This window comes from Perognathus longimembris, chromosome 24, assembly GCF_023159225.1.
Source record: "Perognathus longimembris pacificus isolate PPM17 chromosome 24, ASM2315922v1, whole genome shotgun sequence".
Classification (NCBI taxonomy): Eukaryota; Metazoa; Chordata; class Mammalia; order Rodentia; family Heteromyidae; genus Perognathus; species Perognathus longimembris.
This window is the reverse complement of record NC_063184.1, coordinates 5,818,633-5,839,294: the sequence shown is the minus strand read 5'-3', so window position 1 is coordinate 5,839,294 and position 20,662 is coordinate 5,818,633. Positions and strand designations below refer to the sequence as shown.

At 37.3% G+C, this 20,662-nt stretch overlaps 1 pseudogene; it reads left to right on the top strand.

The window, feature by feature from the left end:
• LOC125341336 overlaps window positions 1–6,743 on the top strand; it is a 14,189-nt pseudogene extending 7,446 nt beyond the window's left edge.
• The last annotated feature ends 13,919 nt before the right edge of the window (window positions 6,744–20,662 follow it).

The following is a 20,662-nucleotide window of genomic DNA, read 5'->3' as shown; positions in this document are numbered from 1 at the left end:
TGTATTTCTAGTTCCTAGAGATGCAAAGTAAGTTCTTTCAATATCTGCTGTCTTGACTTAAGCAGGGTTATCAGGTTCCTTTCATTCCTCTATTTTATATATCCATAGAGTTATCATATGCTGTTATCATTTTCCTTTGCTCCAAGGATCAGTTCATTGCTTGTAATTTGCCTTGAAATGCAATTCACTTTATCATGCAGTAAACTTTCATGAAACTGAATACTTTTAAGTATTATTTAAGTATTTATTAATGGTTGGAAAATGATTTATTTGATCATCCTATTATGTGCCTATTTCAATTGTTAATTTCTAGTATTAGTATCATGTGTTCTCACTATATTTTTTTAAAAATTAGAAATTTGGCAAGTGTTTAGTCCTAGCCCATCATCTCTCCTGGGGAATGTTCAAGTGGAGGTAGTTGCAGAAGGTAAAGGCAACTTAATACTTTGTGCCTCAAGAAAGCCTACTCCATGTTTAATGGAAAATTTTTGCTTTGGTCCATGTATGTGGTAGTTAGATGGAGATAAAGGAAGCACTCTCTCTTTCCCTCTCTCTCTCACTCTCTCTCTCTCTCTCTCTCTCTCTCTCTCTCTCTCTCTTTCAGCTTAAGTTTCTTAATGTGATTCATGACAAAATCCTTTTAGGCCCTTACATAATCCCATATACAAGCACAAAACACTACCTTCATATGCCATCCAATTGGTAGTAATGTTTTACATATTCATTGGCAAAGAGTCAAGCATCCATTCCATCAAAGTCATAACGTGGAAATATTCCTCTTGAATTTTTATGTTCGCTATGCAGGTTTGCCTTCAAGAACTATCAATTTGTTTTGGCTTTGGCTTTTGCTATTGAAGAGATCAACATAAACCCAGATCTTTTACATAACATGTCTCTGGGATTTGACATCTATGATATTCAATATGGATCTTGGACAACATTTAAAAATCCCTTCATTTGCCTCTTTGGGAAGTACAAGATTCCAAACTATAACTGTATGAGAGAGAGCAAGTCTGTAGCAGCAATTACAGGGACTTCAGGAGCAACATCTTCCCAGATTGGGACACTACTTGACGTCTACAGGTTTCCACAGGTGAGAGTGGGAGTGGTAGAGGATTTTAACGATGTCTGATTTGGTGCCACTTCAGATGTTAGAAGCCAAAGATAGGGAGAGACTGGACTTATAAACCTACCAAATGTTCTCATTTCAAAGAGTAACTATTCAAAGATAATGGGATAGCTATAGTCCCATTGGTTTGGAAAAGGAGATAGAAAAGTTGCAGTAGACAAAGGGACTTAAAAATATGTCTTGTAATCATTATTCTTTAAGAAATCAGGAAATAGGAAATAACTTTAAGATGTTGAGATATGTTGAACTGGGTGCTGGTGGCTCACATCTGTCATCTTAGTGACTCAGGAAACTTATTTCCAGCTAACCAGAGAAAAACAGGCAGTAATGTGTGGTTCAAGTTGTAGAATGCTAACTTTGAGGGAATGAGCCAAGAAGTCCATGAGGCCTTGTAAAATAATTTAAATTAATTTTTTTTCAAAAACAGAAAGAGAAACCTACCTTCAACCTACTTTACATGGTTATGTAACCTGTATCATGAGTGGGATTATGATGGATTGGAATTTTCTAATTCATGCAGCATCCTGTTTTCATTCCCTTTAGCTTACCTCTGGGCCTGTTGATCAAGACCTGAGTGACCATTACAAGTTTCCTGGTCTCTATCAGATGACCCCAATGGACACATCAATAGCCAGTGGCATGGTCTTACTACTGCTTCAATTCAGCTGGAACTGGGTGGGACTATTAACCATACAAGATGAGAACAGTTTATGGATTCTTCCTGCACTGAAAGAAGAGATGGCCAAGAAAAGAGTTTGTGTAGCCTTTGAGATAGCATTTCAAAACCTGGCCATCTCAAATATTTTCAAATTCATGGCACGTTATAATGAGATAAATAAATCTTCAGCAAATGTCATCATCATATATGCTGATAATGAATTCTTACATTATTTAATGATGTGTGTTGAGCAATTTTTAATGCTAGGAAAAGTTTTTATCATAAACTCAGAGTTGGATTTAACCATGAGAAGGAGATATTTCATTCTAGGTTCATTGCATATACCTCTCATTTTCTCACACACTCACCCAGATGTTTCTGGATTCACAGATTTTGTCAAGGCAGTAAACCCTTCCAAATACCCTGAAGACTTTTTCCTTGCTAGGCTGTGGTTTCTCTCTTTTAATTGCTCAGATTCTGAGTCTGACTGTGTAACATGGGAGAACTGTCCTCATGATGCTTCCTTGGATTGGTTGCCTGGGCATGTTTTTGACCTGATTATGACAGGACATAGTTACAATATATACAATGCTGTGTATGCTGTGGCCCAGGCTTTCCATGAGATGCTTCTTCATCAAACAGAAATACAAGCAATCGGACATAGAACAGGAACAGTGCCTTCCCCTGCACAGGTAAGGCCTGCGAGATGGCACATACCAATAAGAAAGTCACTTTGTAGAGAGGTTTCTTACTGTATAAAATTTAGTATTTCAGGTATTTTTTGCAAAACCCAAGAATCTATATTTTTAAAAAATATCTGTGAGATTCTCCATACATGTATTTATGTGCTTTTCCGGAACAGCAGGCCAGTAGTAAGAAGATGTACTCTATGTATCTAAGAATTCTTTTAGTTACAAATAGCCTTAACATGCTAATAGCTAATGTTGTGAAAAGTGTAAAATCACCCTTTCCCACTATTTTTCATAAGTAATTGACCTCCTACATGGCATTGTCTATATTTTTCACAAGTGACCAATTTTGTTCTACTTTATATATTAAAAATGTACAAAGTTCAAACTATAAGCATTTAAATTAGTGGTTGTGGAAAACTGTACCTAGTCGACTAAAAAATTGTGTCACTCATGACTGTTTACATGGAATTCATTTCTCTTTGAAGGAGGCCTTCTATTTCCTTGCTGAGTAACTAGGATTCAGAAAGATTATTTTTTATTTCCCCGTAGATTTTCTTCTGGGACACTTCATTGTTTGTCTTTGTTGTTCTTGAATTCTGAATTAGAAATTTAAGGCAACCAGGAGCTTTTCTTACCCATGTTTTCCATCTTAACTCTGGGATATAATCCACTGTAATTCAGTGTATCTCTTTTAGCTGCATCCTTTCCTGAAGAACATACAATTTCACAATCCTGCTGGACATCAAGTGATTTTGCAGGAGAAAAAGAAACTAGAGGCTGAGTATGACATTACGAACATTTGGAATTTTCCAGACGGTCTTGAACTTGAAGTGAAAGTGGGAAAGTTTTCTCCAAGTACTATACATGGCCATCAACTATCTTTATCTGAAGATATGGTAGCATGGGCCATAGAAAATACAGAGGTGTGTTGGATCTCACTATAATGACTTTAAGGACATATAAGTAAGCCAAATCCACACTTATAATTTGTCCCTTATTGGGTGCCACCAACTTACTCCTGTAATACTATCTACTTGCTGGCTGAGTTCTGAATATTACGCTTTCAAGTAAGTCTTAGCAGGAAAGCCAGTGAGACTCATCTCCAATTAATTATCAGTAAAGCAGGAATTGGAGCTGTGGATCAAGCATTAGACTGCTCACCTTAAGCAACAACCATGAGATACACAACCTAGGCTCTCAGTTCTCAACTTTGTTCTGACAGATACTCTCAAAAAAAATTATACCCTATGTGCTTACTAAGCACCAAATATTGTACATTTATATATTTCCAATTTAAGAAATTGTATTGACTGATAATTGGATAGGAAAGAAACAGAATAACTTAAGAGAGGTAGGTATTGGTGGCTCACACTTGTAACCTTACATTCACAAGTGTCTGACAGACTCAGATCTAAGATTACAGGGCAGTTTAAAGCTCAAATGGGCATAAAAGTCTGTGAGACTCTCATCTCAATTAATTACCAAAAACCTCAGGTGGAGATTTGGCTCAGGTGGTAGAATACAAATTTTGAGCACACACACAAAAAAGAAAGAAATCTCATAGACATTGTCCCAACTTTGAGTTCAAGCCCCAGAAACAGCTCAAAAAAAGTTATCACTGTGTTTTTTAAAGGTTATGGAGCATGTTATCATAAAATCTAAACTACATTTTTCTTAGCAGGTTTCTGTGCTGTGACAAAGTATCAAAGCAATAGCTTCAAGGGTTTTAAAGGTTTATTTCGCTCCATTTAATGGAATTTTCATTTAATGGTTAATTGCCTGCTACTTGGGCATCTTTCTTGAGAACAATTGGTGGAGCATGAGTAAAAACAAGATTGTCACTGCATGGCCACCAGATAAGTAACGAGAAGACATGTTGGGACTGGGGTCCAAATAACCCTAAGAAGGGGAGACATGTGTATTACCTTGCAGAATGCTTTTAAAGCTTCAAACATGATTCTTCTTCCTTATTCATCCATCAGTCCAAAATCAGGAGGAGGTAACAAATAATGACATGAAATTGAGGAAACTCTATAGGGGATAGCCACCAGGACTTACATTCTCACCATTAATCTCCAACTTTTAAAAGTCTCACACTTGACAATACCTCAACAGGCTAGATAAGATTTCAAGGTTAAAGAACATAAGTATTTTGTGGTATGATGTGGAATAAAGGTAACAATGTTCAAATAATTGACCAGATTTATGTGCATAAAATACTTTAGTTAATAATCCCCTTCTTTGAAATACTGGAATTTTTGGAGTGTCCGGTAAAAGTCTTAACACTCACTGACATGTATCTGGTTTTCCTCAGCCTCCTCACTCTGTCTGCAGTGAGAGTTGTGGTCCCGGATTCAGAAAATCCACACAGGAGGGAAAGGCTACCTGTTGCTTTGATTGTACTCCTTGCTCAGAGGATGAGATGGCTAATGGGACAGGTAAGTTAATGAATTATAAAGCAAATTCATACTCTCTCCTACTGTCCCCAAATCCACACATTGTAGCAGTTGTGTATTAGGATTGTAGCATTGAAATTTTTTCTTCCTTCGTTAGTAACTTAGTTGTAACCATGAATAATATTGCTCATTGAAAAAATTTCATGGGCTCTGAATCACCTGTAGGATTAATTGTTCCATTCTGTTGTATGCATATTTATTCAAGTAATCATTAATATAAGTTTAACACATATCGTTTTAAGTTGAAAGTCTTTTAAAGATAAGATCTCCATTTTCTTAAAAATTAATTTTAGAATACAAAGAAAACAGAGATCTTTCACATCTTTATTTCCTCATGCCCAGAAATGTTCTTGCAACAAAGCAAGTTCTGGGGTTGAGTTTTGTGTTAAAAGCAAGCACAAGTTTTCTGCACAGCTTAATTTTAGAGCTTGAAAAGTGAGTTCAATTTTGTTGACCAACTCCATATAGGTCAGTAGGAGCAACAAATATAACAACTACAAAGAAGTGCTATGGGTCCCTATTTATATTGTCCAGAGACATATAGGGAAGTACAAGCCTTCATACACACTTTTGAGTGAGGGGTATGACTAGTGCACACAAGGCTGAGACAATGATGGAAATGTGAAGGGTGTAGTAAATTTTTGGCAGAATATTAGAAATGGCAAGAAAAAAATATGTGTGACAGTCACTGTAGGTAGACAAAAAAGAATGTGAGAATGTGTGTTGAAATGTGAAGAAGACATAAAATAATATTGAATATGTCTGGTAATACTTGGTAATATTTGCATTTATAGTAATAAATATTGACATATTAGAACTATCTCTATGTAGATATTTCCTGAAAGTACTAACAATGTACTAATGGTTATTTGTCTTCCTCACCAGATATGGAGCAGTGTGTGAAGTGTCCAGATCATCAGTATGCCAACACACAGAGAAACCAGTGCCTCCAAAGAGCTGCAAGCTTTCTGGCTTATGGAGAGCCCTTGGGGATGGCCTTGGCCTGCATGTCTCTTGGTTTATCTATAGTCACAGTGGTTGTCCTTGGGGTTTTTTTGAAACATCACAACACCCCCATTGTTAAGGCTAATAACCAGGCTCTCAGCTACATCCTGCTCATCTCCCTCATCTTCTGCTTTCTCTGTTCCTTGCTCTTTATTGGCCATCCCAACACAGTCACCTGCATTCTACAGCAAACCACATTTGGAGTTGCTTTCACTGTGGCTATTTCCACTGTCTTAGCCAAAACTATAACCGTAGTTCTGGCCTTCAAGGTCACTTCTCCAGGGAGAAGGATGAGGTGGCTGCTGGTGTTAGGGGCTTCTAAGTTCATCATTCCCATCTGCATCCTGATCCAGGTGACTTTCTGTGGAATCTGACTAGGGACCTCTCCTCCCTTCATTGACACAGATGCCTACTCTGAACATGGGTATCTCCTCATCCTGTGTAACAAGGGCTCCCTCACTGCTTTCTACTGTGGCTTGGTATACCTGGGCTCCTTGGCCCTAGCCAGCTTCACTGTGGCTTTCCTGGCCAGGAACCTGCCTGACACCTTCAATGAAGCAAAATTTCTGACCTTCAGCATGCTGGTGTTCTGCAGTGTATGGCTCACCTTCCTGCCTGTCTACCACAGTGCCAAGGGGAAGGTCATGGTGGCTGTGGAGGTCTTCTCCATCTTGGCCTCCAGTGCAGGGCTCCTGGGTTGCATCTTTGCCCCCAAGTCCTACATCATCTTGTTAAGGCCAGATAGAAATGTTCTACATGGTTTCAGGAACAAAACACACACTGGGAGAAATAAGCCCTCTTAAGATGAAGCTTACTTACTTGATCAAATGTATAGAAGGTCTAGGCTAAATCTACATTCCTTTTCTTTCCATCAGATATGAGTTTATATTGCTTGAATCACCTCAGTGAAAAAGTGACTCTTACTCATTTCTCCAGGAATGCTACAATCATAAACTGTAGCCAGAGTCGCATAAATTTGAATTTCATTCTGTGTATTTGGGGTCTACTTACTTCGCACTTATCCATCTCCATCACATTTTCTTTGTTCACTTGTTTTCCAATTTTGCATTCTTATTTATTTCCCTAAAATGTCCTTTTTGTTACCAGTTCCGGGGCTTGAACTTAAAGCCTGGGTACTGTCCTTTAGTATTTTTGCCTTTTACCACTTGAGTTGCAGCTCCACTTTTGACGATATGGTGATTAACTGGAGATAAGATTTTTTAGACTTTGTCGCTGAGGTTGGCTTCAAACCATAAATCTCAAATCATAGCTTCCTGTGTAGACAGGCTTATGGACAGTTTTCTAAAGTACATTAATTCCTGCCTGCATACCTGTTCTTGAAGTGCCCAAGTCGCGATACCCCCAACACGACCCTCAGAATGAAGAGAACTGATGCAAAGGCTTTTATTGAGAGCAAGCTCGAGCTTGGGCCATCTGCCAGCACTCTGAGGCAGCTGGTGTGGAAGAGCGGCTCCCGGCACTCGAAATGATTGAAGGGTTTTTAAAAGAAACACAAGCAGGGGGTTACATGAGTTCATATGCATTTGTCATTACAGGATTGGGTGCTGGTAGATGCTTTTCTATTGATTGGCTAGGAAGTCTAGAGGTTTCCTTGGTTCAGTATCCTGACTCACATCTGCATTGCAGGTGTCTAGTTTTCCTCAACTGTTGGTTATCTCAGGGGTAGGGCGACCTAATAGTTATGGCTCCGGAACGTTCCCCCTGGGTGTGGTATTTCTTGGAACACTTTACTGTTTTTTCCCGAAACTCAGCCAAGGGATTATTTAAGAGTTTCTATGGTCATTGTCACCCAGCTGCCCGGAACCATTGTTGTTTTCTTCAGGGGAGAATGGGGATGGGGTGTGTAGCTCTATGGGGAAGCAAGCAGACTTACTGAAGCAGAATATGTAGTTAACATTAATCGATACACCTTTCATTTTATGCTGCTTAACCCAAAATACATTTCATTAATATTTTCCTCTTAACAAAGTTACATTTTTTGTGTCATAGTTTTGTATTTCTATTCACACACTGGTCTTTTGCAATATTCCCCAGTCAGTTTTGTGGGACTATTCTCTCCCACCCACCCCCATCCTCTCCATTTTCCTTCCCTTTCATCCTCTTTCTTCTGCCTTTACCCTCTCTGCTTTCTCTATACTGTTTTAGAATTTCAAGAATCGGTTTTATATGTGACAGAAACACAGTTCATTTGTATATCACAATGTATTGGATTCTCAAAGTAATAACAGAGCAAAGTATAGACTCATAATACTTTGCTTAGCCATAGCTGGATATACTTTTCAACTCATTCATGTTTAATCACTTTAAAAATATTATACATACAAAATTCTATGTATTAGTTATGTAAACTTTTTTATGTTACCAATTGATGTTACGTCTGTTAAGAACAAGAAAATGTTATATTTCCAATTGTGGGAGCATGTTTCTCTGACCTGTGGTGGACTCCGCCTCGGCACAAATTTGCCAAGCCTCTTGTAATGGCAAAGGCCCACAGAATGATGCGTATGCTTAAGTATTTTCTGTGTTTGATGGCTGAAAGAAACCATGTGGTCATGAGACTTTCTCCCCTGTTTAGAGAGTCCCTGGGGAGACTTGTTTCCCCAGCTGCTCCAGGGAAAGGCTTTTACAATAGGAAAGAAAGTCTATTGTCAAAGATAATTAGCTTTGCAGAAATAGTAGCTAGGTAAAGGATATATGTGTGTGTGTGTGTGTGTGTGTGTGTGTGTGTGTGTGTGTGTGTGTGTTCTAATCTTGAAGTTGTGAATTGATTCTAATGCTATATAAACCCTGGCCCTCCTAAAATAAAGTGTGCATTGGTTTACTCGCGTCTGCATCCCCCTGTCCTGATTTTTGTCGTTACAGTTTCCGAGGTTCAAGCCCCCTCCAGAGGACTAATGCCGAAAGCCCCACACAGGGCTGCAACATCCAATATTTTAATTTTATAAGAAATGCACTGTTCATTATTTTAAAGAGACTGAATTATTGGGTTCTATATGTGCTTAATACATATATAGTCACATAATGTCAGGCTTTTCTGCCCTCTTCTACTGTTAATTGCATCTTTCTTCTGACATTTGTTTATCTAGTAGCTCACTGGTCATATACTGAGAATGGGATTTTATTGTTTTAGTTTTAAACTGGAAATATAACAACGCACTGGTCAAAAAACCCACTGTGCATATTATGTTCTTTTTGAGAGGCATACTAATTAGCAGCATATTTATAAATTGGTAATTTTTTTATCAAGAGACAGTCAAAATACTACAGTTTATGTTGAAGTTTGTATTTTATGTTTCCTATTGATTTTAATAATTTCATCAATATGGTTGGATTGCTATTGCTCAGCAAATCACTGATTATTCATTCAGTATCAAGCAATCAACACTCATCATAATGTATGAGTTCCCCAATAGCCACTGTGCAGAAGTCAGAGTGCATGTGGCCATCAGAAAGAATAGGTCTTGGTGGAAGAAGGGCACCAAGAGCTAGACGCTGCCCTTCCCCCAGCCCTGGAACAATGGGAGGGAGTCCCTCCCACCTTCCGGCCTCAACCGGAAGAGAAGCCCCCACCCCTTTGGGGGGCGAGCAGGTGCGCACCACCATGACGGTTGCCCGGCCCAGAAAGGAAGTTCCAGGATCACTTCAGTGACAGCACAGTCAGCCAATCAGGCAGTCACCCCAAGTCCTTCCCCTTCCACCTTTGTCATTATAATAAATAGCTCTGGCCCACCCTCGGAGGGCTGAGACGCATCCCACCATCACAGCGTGTCCCTGATGCCTTCTTTCCGCCCGGGCTCCTGGTAACATGTGAGGGGACTGGGGGGAGGGGAGGCTTCAACAACCTTTCCTCAACTTAGTGCAAGTCCACGAGAGTACGCCTTGTCCTTCTGCAGGTGGAAGGCAAGGCCAAGTGCTCTTTCATAGATTTTAGGGTTCAAGCATTCTCCCCGGGAGATCGGGGAGAAAGGGATTGTTCAGATCCCAACACTCCTTAAGGCATCCTGACAATGTTGTACAATTGTTACAGTCAAATGTAGGAGAGATTGGGTGTTGACACTGGGGATAATACAACAAAAATAGAGGACATTCAAAGGCTTCTTACCCACTTAAAGGAGGGGTCATGAGATGAGCAGGACACTCAAATTTATACCAAGTATCCCAAGGAAGTACATATTAAACATAAACATATAATGTTTTATCTATATATAGTTAGTATTGCCTGACAGGGGCAGAGGTGTGGGTGGTATGAAGCCCCTCATAGCTCCATAGCATGATGTTCCCAGACTTTTGATCTAGTTATCTTCATGTGTGAGGCACCAAAAGAGTGGCAGTCTGTTACCATCAGGGTTAAATGGTGTCACAAACTTTTATTTCACAGTTCCTCCATGAAAGGTAGAGAAAACCATATTCTCATGCACGCACACACGTGCACGCACACACACACACACACACACAGAATAGCAAAGAAAATAAAAACCAACACCTCTTTTAGATGCAGAGAAATAAGATCAAATGCAACCCACAGTATCCATGCTGGTGATAGAAACCAGAATCAGCAAGATACTGGTGACTCATATTGAATCCTAGCTATCCAGGAGACTAAGATCTCATGATCATGGTTCAAAGCTAGTCCCGGCAGGAAATACATGAGACACCCATCTGCTATTGACCTACAAAGAACCAGAAGTGGAGCTGTGGCTCAGAGTAGTAGAGTGCTAGCCTTGAGTACAAAAGGGCTGATAATAAAAAAAGACTCAAAGCACCAATAACTTTGTTGAGCTTAAATCCATAAAAATAATAAAATAGGGAAATGATTTATTAATGGAAATGAAATAGTTTCTGACAAATCTCGGACAAAAGACTTATTAGACAACACATTCTAGCAGCTATCACTAGTAGAGGGCTGACAGAGTACCTAGTATACTTAAGGATCTAGAGTTCAGATATATAACACTATATAAAATTGACAAAGAATATGGTAACTCATATATATATATATTTTTTTTTTGGTCAGTCCTGTGCCTTGGACTCAGGGCCTGAGCACTGTCCCTGGCTTCTTCCTGCTCAAGGCTAGCACTCTGCCACTTGAGCCACAGCGCCACTTCTGGCTGTTTTCTGTATATGTGGTGCTGGGGAATTGAACCCAGGGCCTCATGTATATGAGGCAAGCACTCTTGCCACTAGGCCATATTCCCAGCCCGGTAACTCATATTTTGAGAAGAAAAATGTCTTTTTTTTCCACATATGGCATTGGTGTCTGTGTAGAAAATCCCCGAGACATCTGAAAACATACCTGAAACAAATGGATTGAAGCAGTATCATACCACTCCTGAATAATACACAAAAATGCATCATGGCTATACTTACTTAAAAAAAAAAACTGCACTTTAACTAGAAAAGAAAGAATACTATCTATGTTGCAGAAAGTGATAAGAAAAACAAGGAAAGGGAAGGTAGACAGAAAGAGGAGACAGTATAAAGAGAGAAGTGAGTTATATTTTCAAATAACCTAAATGATCACATAGAAAATCAGTTCTATGAAAACATCCACTTAAAAGTCCAATGAAAAATGTTTGTACTTCCAAATTTTCCTACTAATTTTGAATTATGTATAATCTCCACACAACCTTTCCGAATTTGTTAAGGTAATTTATGATACAATGAGACTTCAGACAGCATAAATATCATAGGAAATTTTTTTAAAGAAACAAATTGAGATATGTAAGGAGAGAAATATCTAAGAGAACAACCTGAAAACTCTTTAACATTCACAACATGTGCAAGAGTTTACAGCAGGTGAGCTACCTTATTTGGTTTATTTACTTTTATTTACTTTCCATATGATTGGATGAAAAATCAAAATAACCCAGAATCCCAGATAGGCAAAACCAAGGGAGATGGTAAAGCTATAAAAAAAAAAAAGTCTAAGTAATCATAATCAATTCTCTGGTGCCCTCTTTAAAGGACCAAAGTGTAACTAGTCATCAAAGACACTCCCAGTGTCTCTGAAGGTGATGATCTACAATGTTATTTTTCTTCCAACACTTCTGGCACCAAACCTGTCCTGTTTCTTGAACCCATTTTTCAACACCAACTGGATGTCCCACAATGCAGTTCTGACACCCCCAAGACTTAGCATAGTTCATGCAAGTTCTGATTTCAGTCCCACCACACTGCCTCCAGGACAGAAGCCAGTCTAAAGCATGTGTTTACTCCGTCTAGTCCCCAGTCACCTTCCAGAAGTGACAGAGGGTAGCACTGAGCAGCTATGATAACAAAACTTTGATTCCAGACTTTCTGCTTAATAGCGCCACCACAGAGCCAGCAAAACCATTCAAAAAGTTATATGAGAGCTTCCACCTCCCTCTTTACTCTCATTTTTATAGCAAATATCCACATTTCTCTAGGAACCAAAGGTTGAACTAATCAGTGGAGAAACAGCTATGAAGCTAGCTTACACAAAGCTCAAAAAGTAGTTTTTAAAATTTTTTAAATGTTCCCAATTCCCAGTGTCCATCTCTTAAACAATTGTTCACTTGATATTATAATTACCTATGAACTCCTACCACATTGTTGATACTCTCATAATGGCAAGAAAATATTTTCATTTTATACAGATCTGAGTACAGCAAATCTAGATTTTGGTGCACATTCATATAATTATTGCTAAAATGCTTTTCACATGGGTGTGGTCAGAATTCTTAACATATCTTTTCCTTCTCTCTAGAGAAGTCCTTTAAACAATTCCTACAATTAGGACATTGGTGACATAGTCTCAGCATTTTATTGTTTTCTTCAGGCAACATCATTTCATCCATATTATCATCATAAATATATTGTTGTTGTTTTTCATGCTCATGGAGGGTATTTACTCCCATTTTTCCAGTGTTCCATTGAGCAACTATAATAATGGATTCATTTGCATGACTTTATACATACATATTATTTGTGGTCCTTTTGATTATCCCTAATACTTTCTTGATATTTCCTATACAAACATGTTTTCCCCTTGGTCCTGTTTTGTTCTCACTATAGTGCCTCTGAGCACCTTTATTACACTTCCGACAGTTGCTAGAAAGTGTTGTCTTTTTACCATAGTGTCTGAGATTTCTTAGACATTGCTTCATTTCTATTAATAAATTATTTCCCTTTCCCTCTGGTCCTCTGATGACTAACTGGAGTTAACTGTCTCATGTATTTCCTGCCAGGGCTGGCTTTAAACCATCATCCTCAAATCTCAGCCTCTTGATAGCTTAGATTACAGTGAGCCACCCAGTACCTGGCTGAGTTTTGCTTTTATCACCAGCACAAGGATACTATGGATTGAATGTTATCTTAATTCTTTGCATCTTTAAGAGTTATCAATTTTTATTTTTTCTCTGTGTGTGTGTGTGTGTGTGTGTGTGTGTGTGTGTGTGTGTGTGTGGTGTATGTGAAAGAGAGTATGGCTTCCTGTATCCTTCCAAGAGGAACTATAAAGTAAATGTATGTGACATTATTTTAAGTAACAGAGTTTTATTCTGTTTTATTGCCTCACATGAAGATAAGGTGATCAAAAACCTGGGGGATCATCCTATGGAGCTGTGAGGGGACACATACCTCCCAAAAGTCTGCTCCAGTCAATGAATATTCACTATACATACATAAAATATTAGATGTATACACTTAATATATACTTCACTAATAGATACTGGATAGAGGGCCTTGCTCATCTCATGACTCCACATTTAAGTGGATATTAATACTTTGGTGTTTTTTTTTTATTTTTATGGCTTATTACCACCAGTGAAAACACTAGTTCTTCACATCTAAAACAGACTATAATATTTGCACAACATTGAAAAGATATCTTAAGAATCATCCCTTATCTGTTACTCAGACTTGATAACTTGCTCTCTTACGTGATGGCCAAAATGCATGGTTATTTCTGCATAATGGATAGTTGGGGATATCATACTTTGTGACAAATGTTTACTGCTTGCTACTAAATGGGTAATCTGTGTTTTACTCAACAATAATAATCCACTTCTATTGATGAAATTATTAAAATAAAGGACAGAGATACAATATGAACTTCAATAGAAACTGAAATATGTTGACCATCTCTTGATAAAAATACTAGTAATTTAGAAATATTTTGTAAATAGTATGCCTTTTTAAAGGAACATACACACAATGTATTTTTAGCCAATAATTACAATTTAAAACTGAAGCAATAGAAGCCCAACATCAATATATAATCATTTACCCATTACAAATACAAATGTCCTCATACTAATAAATTGTCACATCTAATTGGAAACCTTTGTAGAATTATTCAAAGATAATAAAAATAAATTTCGAAAACAAGGAATGCAACTATCAGAGGAAAGGTGCAATGAACCACAGAAAAGAGGAGAAAGGCACATATTTCTTTAAATATATAGTCATGTATTTCTTTAAACAAGGTATAAAAACCCCATAATTCAGTCTGTTTAATAATGAATAATGCATTTCTTGTAAAATTAAAATATTGGAGATATAACATTTACTTATTATCAATAGACATAACTTCAATTGGTAACATAAAAAGAAAATATTATGTATGTAATGTATATAATTTTATACATATAATATGTTTAAAGTGATTAAACAAGAACAAGTTGAAAAGTATACACAGCCACGGAGAAGCAAACTATTATGAACACATACTTTCCTCAGCTATTACCCAATAAAGCCAATATATTATGATATAAAATGGAAGTATATTTTTGTAGCAAATAAAATCTGTTCTTGAAATTCTGAAACAACATAGAGAAAGCAGAGAGGGAGAAGGAAGAAGAAAAGGATGAAAGGACAGAGAGAAGGAAAGGAAATTGAGAGGATAGGGGAAACACATGTACAGAGGTCTCACATATATTTAAAGAAGTATAGTTTTTTGGGTTTTGGAAATATACCTGAAATGTTTCATTGCATACAGTAAGAAATCCCTCTATGTATTGATGTTCTTCTTGGTATGTGCCCTCCAAAACAGAAGTCCTTACCAGTATAGGGGAAAGCACCATCCTTTTTCTATTTCCGATTGTCTGTAGTTCTGTTTGATGAAGAAGCATCTCATGGAGAGCCTGGGCCACAGCATACACAGCATTGTATATACTGTAACTATCTGCAGACATAGTCACGTCAAAAATGTGCCCAGGCAACCAATCCAAGGAGGCCTCAGAAGGACAGTTCTCCCATGTTACACAGTCAGACTCAGAGTCTGAGCAATTAAAAGAGAGAAACCACAGCCTAGCAAGGAAAAAGTCATCTGGGTATTTGGAAGGGCTAACTGCCTTGACAAAATCTGTGAATCCAAAAACATCTGGGTGATAGTGCAAAAAATGAGAGGTACATGCAATGAACCTAGCATGAAGCATCTCTTACTCATGGTGAAATCCCACTTTGAGTTCATGATAAAGACTTTGCCATTTATTAATAATTATTCAACACATATCATCATATATGGCAAGGATTCATTATCAGCATATATGATGATAACATTTGCTGAAGACTTATTAATCTTGTTATAATGTGCCATGATTTTGAAAATATTAGAAATGACATAGTTTGGGAATGCTAGCTCAATGGCTACACAAACTCTATTCTTGGCCATCTGTTCTTTCAATCCAGGAAGAATCCACAAGCCATTCTCATCTTCTAAGGTTAACAGTCCTACCCAGTTCCAGCTGAATTGAAGCAGTAATAAGACCATGCCAATAGCTGTCGATGTGTCCTTTGGGGCCATCTGATAGAGAACAGGAATCTTGTTATGGTCACTCTGGGCTTGATCAACATGCCCAGAGGTAAGCTAAAGGGAATGCAATTTGGATGCTCCATGAATGATTACCATCCATTATAATCACAGTAATGACATATTGTCTAATCATGTGAAATTGGTGGAAACTAGGTTTTTCTTTTAGTTTTTGAAAAAAATTACATTAATGTACAATGTATCAATAAGTTTATACATTGCCTCTTGATCTCAGTCACTGTTACATACACTCCTGTCATCTATATCGAACTCACTTATTCCCTGACTTTGCTGGTTCTATTTTCACATATGTACATTGAATACTATGTTTATTTGCCCAGCCATCTTCAGTTTTTTTTTCTGACCTCTGTCCATAACCCCTTAACACTGCCCCCTCCTTTCAGAGAAGATATGCTTCCGTTTTCTGGTGTTTGTTTTTTATACTCTCTGTACACCATGAAATTCTACCCAATATTTACCATAATTTAGTCAGATTCATTATGTATATTTATAACTGATGTGTATATGTTCTGTATATGCTTTTAATGTTTCTTGTTCCTATTTTTGACCCAACATTACATATAATAGAAACTTTCTTTCTTTGTCGGAGACTGACTTACTTCATTGAATATAACTTACATTTGAGTGTGTGTGTTCAGGGCAGGGGTGTTAGTACAGGGCCATGAACTCAGGGCTTCATGCACCTCATGGCTCTTTCTCTCAAAGTAGCATTGCACTACTTGAACCACACATAACTGTAAGCTATTATCTGGTTAATTAGCAATACCTTTCCTGAGTCGCTGGGATTACAGATGTGTCACCTGCACCCATCTCAACATATTTTGGCAATTTAAAGTCATTATCCATTTCCTGACTATGAAAATAAATATGAGGCTTAAAACTTCAAAAGTATCAGGCTGTCTGCTCTAACTTTTCTATCTCCTTTTTCATACCAATGGGACTATAGATATCCCATTATCTTTGAATACTCACTCTTTGATATGAGATCATTTGGTAGGTTCATAAATCCAGTCTCTCCCTATCTTTTGCTTCTAACACCTGAAGTGGCACCAAACTAGACATTTTTAATATCACCTACCGCTCCCACTCTCACCTGTGGAAACCTGTAGAGGTCCAGCAGTGTCCCAATCTGGGAAGATAAGACTCCTGAGTTTCCTGTAAGCACTACTATAGACTTGCTGTCTCTCATACAGTTGTAGTTTGGAATCTTGTTCTTCCCAAAGAGGCACATGAAGGGATTTTTAAATGCTCTCCATATTCCATATTGAATATCATAGATATCAAATTCCAGAGTCAAATTATGTAAAAGATCAGGGCTTTTGTTGATCTCTTCAATAGCAAAAGCCAAGGCCAAAATAAACAGGTAGTTTGTGAAGTTAAACCTGCATAATTAGTATAGAAATTCAGGAGGGATATTTCCAACTATGACTTTGATGGATTGAATAATAAATATGTAAAACATTACTGCCAATTGGGACACAATATGAAAGTAGTATGAATGTATATAGGATTATGTAAGGACATGAGAAGAATTCATTGCGATCACAATGAGAAACTTAGTTAAGTTGATGGAGTGCTTGCTTGATTTCCACTACCACACACATGGACCACAGCAAAATTTTTCCAGGAAACATGGAGTAGGCTTTCATGAGACACCAAATATTCTGTTGCATTCACCTCAGGTAACTACCTCTATTTGAGTGAAAAATCTTGTGTTTCAAGACACCAGTTTATGTTGTGTGGTTATATTGTAGGCTCAATTAATGTTGAATAAGATCATTCAGACGAAAGTGTCATATAATAAAGATTCTATACCAATCTGTGCTCATATACCCAAAATCATGAGCACTTTTCCTGCACTTTCAACCAGAGTAAGAGCTAAAATGTCAGTTGAGATAATTCTATTATTATTTATGTAATGATAGCAAAGGCAGTCATTCAAATTCAAGGTTCTCATTATGGAGACAGGAACATGAGGGATGAAGAACAAATTGTGAGAAAACTTTATACTGAAATCCAACTTCCTAGGCCACCATGGGAAATGACACTAATCACTACTCTCTTCCCAATATGCTTAGATTGAGATACTTGAAAGGAAAGAAAATAGGGGAATAATCAGGATCAAAGATTGCACATTTCTTTTTGGGGGCATGTGTATGTATGCAATGGTATGTCTTTGAGTACACATTCTAAAGAAATTAATAAAATGAACTCAATCCTCATTGTTCAAATAAGTAAACAATGGAGGCTACATGGAAACACAAATGATAGAAAACAGGCAGAATGAATAAAAAAAATACAAGAAAAGTGGCAATTAAAGGAAGCTTAATTTTTGCAGAAAATAACCAGGCTATAGGGCAGACAATGAAAGACCTAGAAGAGACTTGTTAAAAATGCTTTAAAAACACTGTGATAAATACGTTTATGACAAGAAAGAAAACATACACAACAGAATTCAGGAGCATGAGAAGACTAACTAAAGAACATTAGAAGAATTTGTGGGGTCTACAAAGAGAAACCTCAATGAATATCACAAGATAGATAGGGGTCCAATGAAAATATACTCTCCCAGCAAAAGATATGAGAGAAGACAAAGATAAATCAAAGAAGTAAAGGAGTCCATATAAGATGGAAAATGAAACTTCAGTAAAGTTACTGAAGCCATCAAAAATGAGCAATTAGGAAGAAAAGAAAAAAAAAAAACAAAGTATGGGCTGCCTCATTCTAATTTTTTTCAATTTTTAATTGTTATTATAGATGTGATGTGCACAGAGATTAGTTACATAAATCAGGTAATGAGTACATTTGTTTTTGAAGGATGCTACCTTTCCCCTCATTTTCTTTCAGTTTTCACTCTAGATCCATTCCCTGAGAATTTGGATATATCAGTTACACTCCGGTGTCTAGTGAGTATCACTGATGCAATTGTTCATTATTTGTAAAACCATTTCTGTGCTCCCCTTACCCTCAGCAAAAAAAATACAAGAGAGGAAATCAAATACAGTGACAAAGGAGAAGACAAAGAATCAACGTCAACAAGCAAAATAACAAACAAATCCTCTTGGTTCCATTTTTTGGGGGAGTTCTTTAAATAAACATCAGCTTAACGTATTATGCATATAGCTATTGTGCCTATGTTGTCCTCTCCTGTGACACTATCCTCCGTTAGTCTCACTGTGTGAATGTTTAGACTTCTGTGTAATTTGTATGTAAGTTTTTTTCATCAAACCAGACAAAAACCACAGTTTCACGGGAAATGAAAAATGGATGTAGGAAGTGAGGAAATGGAAAACATAAGGCTGAAATTTTAGGGCCAGGAAAGTTTAAGTTAAATTGGAAGATGGCAGTATGGGCAGAAGAAATGTACATTTTTAAATGATGATATCAAGCAAATAAAAACTCAGGTGATGAGGTCTGAGCTGCATATACATGCTAGAAACATGGCATTCAAATGCTTCTCCCTTGAGGTTAAAGTTAAAAAGTAGTTACTTTTTATATATTAACTTAATAGTGAATTAAGTACTTGAAGATTCCAGTTTTAAAAAAAAAAACTTTGTAAAGAAACACCCTGCCTATGTGTGCTTGAAAGGGTCCCATTGAGACAGAATGAGTTTATATTTTCATTACTTATTTCTGTGTTGGTATAGTTCTTCTCATAATGCTATGGGAACTATAGGCTTCGAATTTCAGTAATTACTTTTCCAATATGTTCATAGGTGGGTAATATATACTCTTATTTGTAATTCATGAATATTTGTACCTGGACTTACCTCTGTATAAATCAAACCCTGTAGTTATCCATGCAGATGATCTGGAAAGCAGATGTGGCTTCTGAAATTTGCCAAATTTCTTTATTAGAAAAACCAAAAGTGGGAAGTAAACTTATTTCAAATGTTCTGTGTTCTTGTATGGAAGTATCACAATGGATCCTCATCTCAATATTTTTTACTCATTCAAAACAAAGTATTTTTAAGTCCCTCCAATATTGCAGTGCTGGTGTTGGTATATAGAAACTAAAGATTGGAGAGATGCCAGAAAATTAAAATGAAATCAATGAGTGTGCAGCTTTCTCATGACTTATTAGCTGATTATGAGGATGAGATGTATGGATCCTGAGTAAAAGGCAACTAGGGCAGAAAGTCCATGACACATCCAACAAAAAGCCAGAAGTGGTATTGTGGCTCCAACCTTGAGCATAAGCTTTGACATAAAATACCATTCAAGTGTGCAAAGCAAGCTAAACAGGGATGTCTCATACCTGGAATCCAACTACTCCAGAAAGCTGAAAATGATCAGAAGAAATTAGAGAAACCATCTTTATTTAACACCCAAAAAGTGCCTGATGTGGAGCTGTGGCTCAAATGCTAGAGGACTAGCCTTAAGCATACAGCTCAGGGACAGTGCCAAGGCCCTGAATTCCAAGGATAAGTACAAAAGAAGAAAAATAAAACCGTAAGCAATCATATTAGTGACTAGTCAGTGCTCCCATGTATGGGCAGCTCTCTCAGGCTACCCACTCATACCAGCAGTTGAAAAGGAGTGCACATGATAGAGGCAATGACATTTTCTCTTGAAATGGGAATCCAATAGGCTGCTAGGGTTCCTTGAAGGTTTCCATAGTCATTTTTCTTTGTTTGTTCTTATTTTTCTTGCACAGCCATTTTTAGTGAGACCCTTGGTTACAGACCACATAGCCAAGGATCTGCATGTGAATGAGTAAAGCACATTTAAACTTAAGTACATAAAATTCTCTCTTAAAGACTCTTTGATAATTCTTGCTAAACTTGGATTGTGGAGCATACGTGACAGGAAATAATGACACATTACTTAATTTTGGTTTCTGTAAAGTAAAAATGTGAGAAAGAAATAAGAAGAGACAGAGGCAGAAAATGCATCTAAGGACTAGAC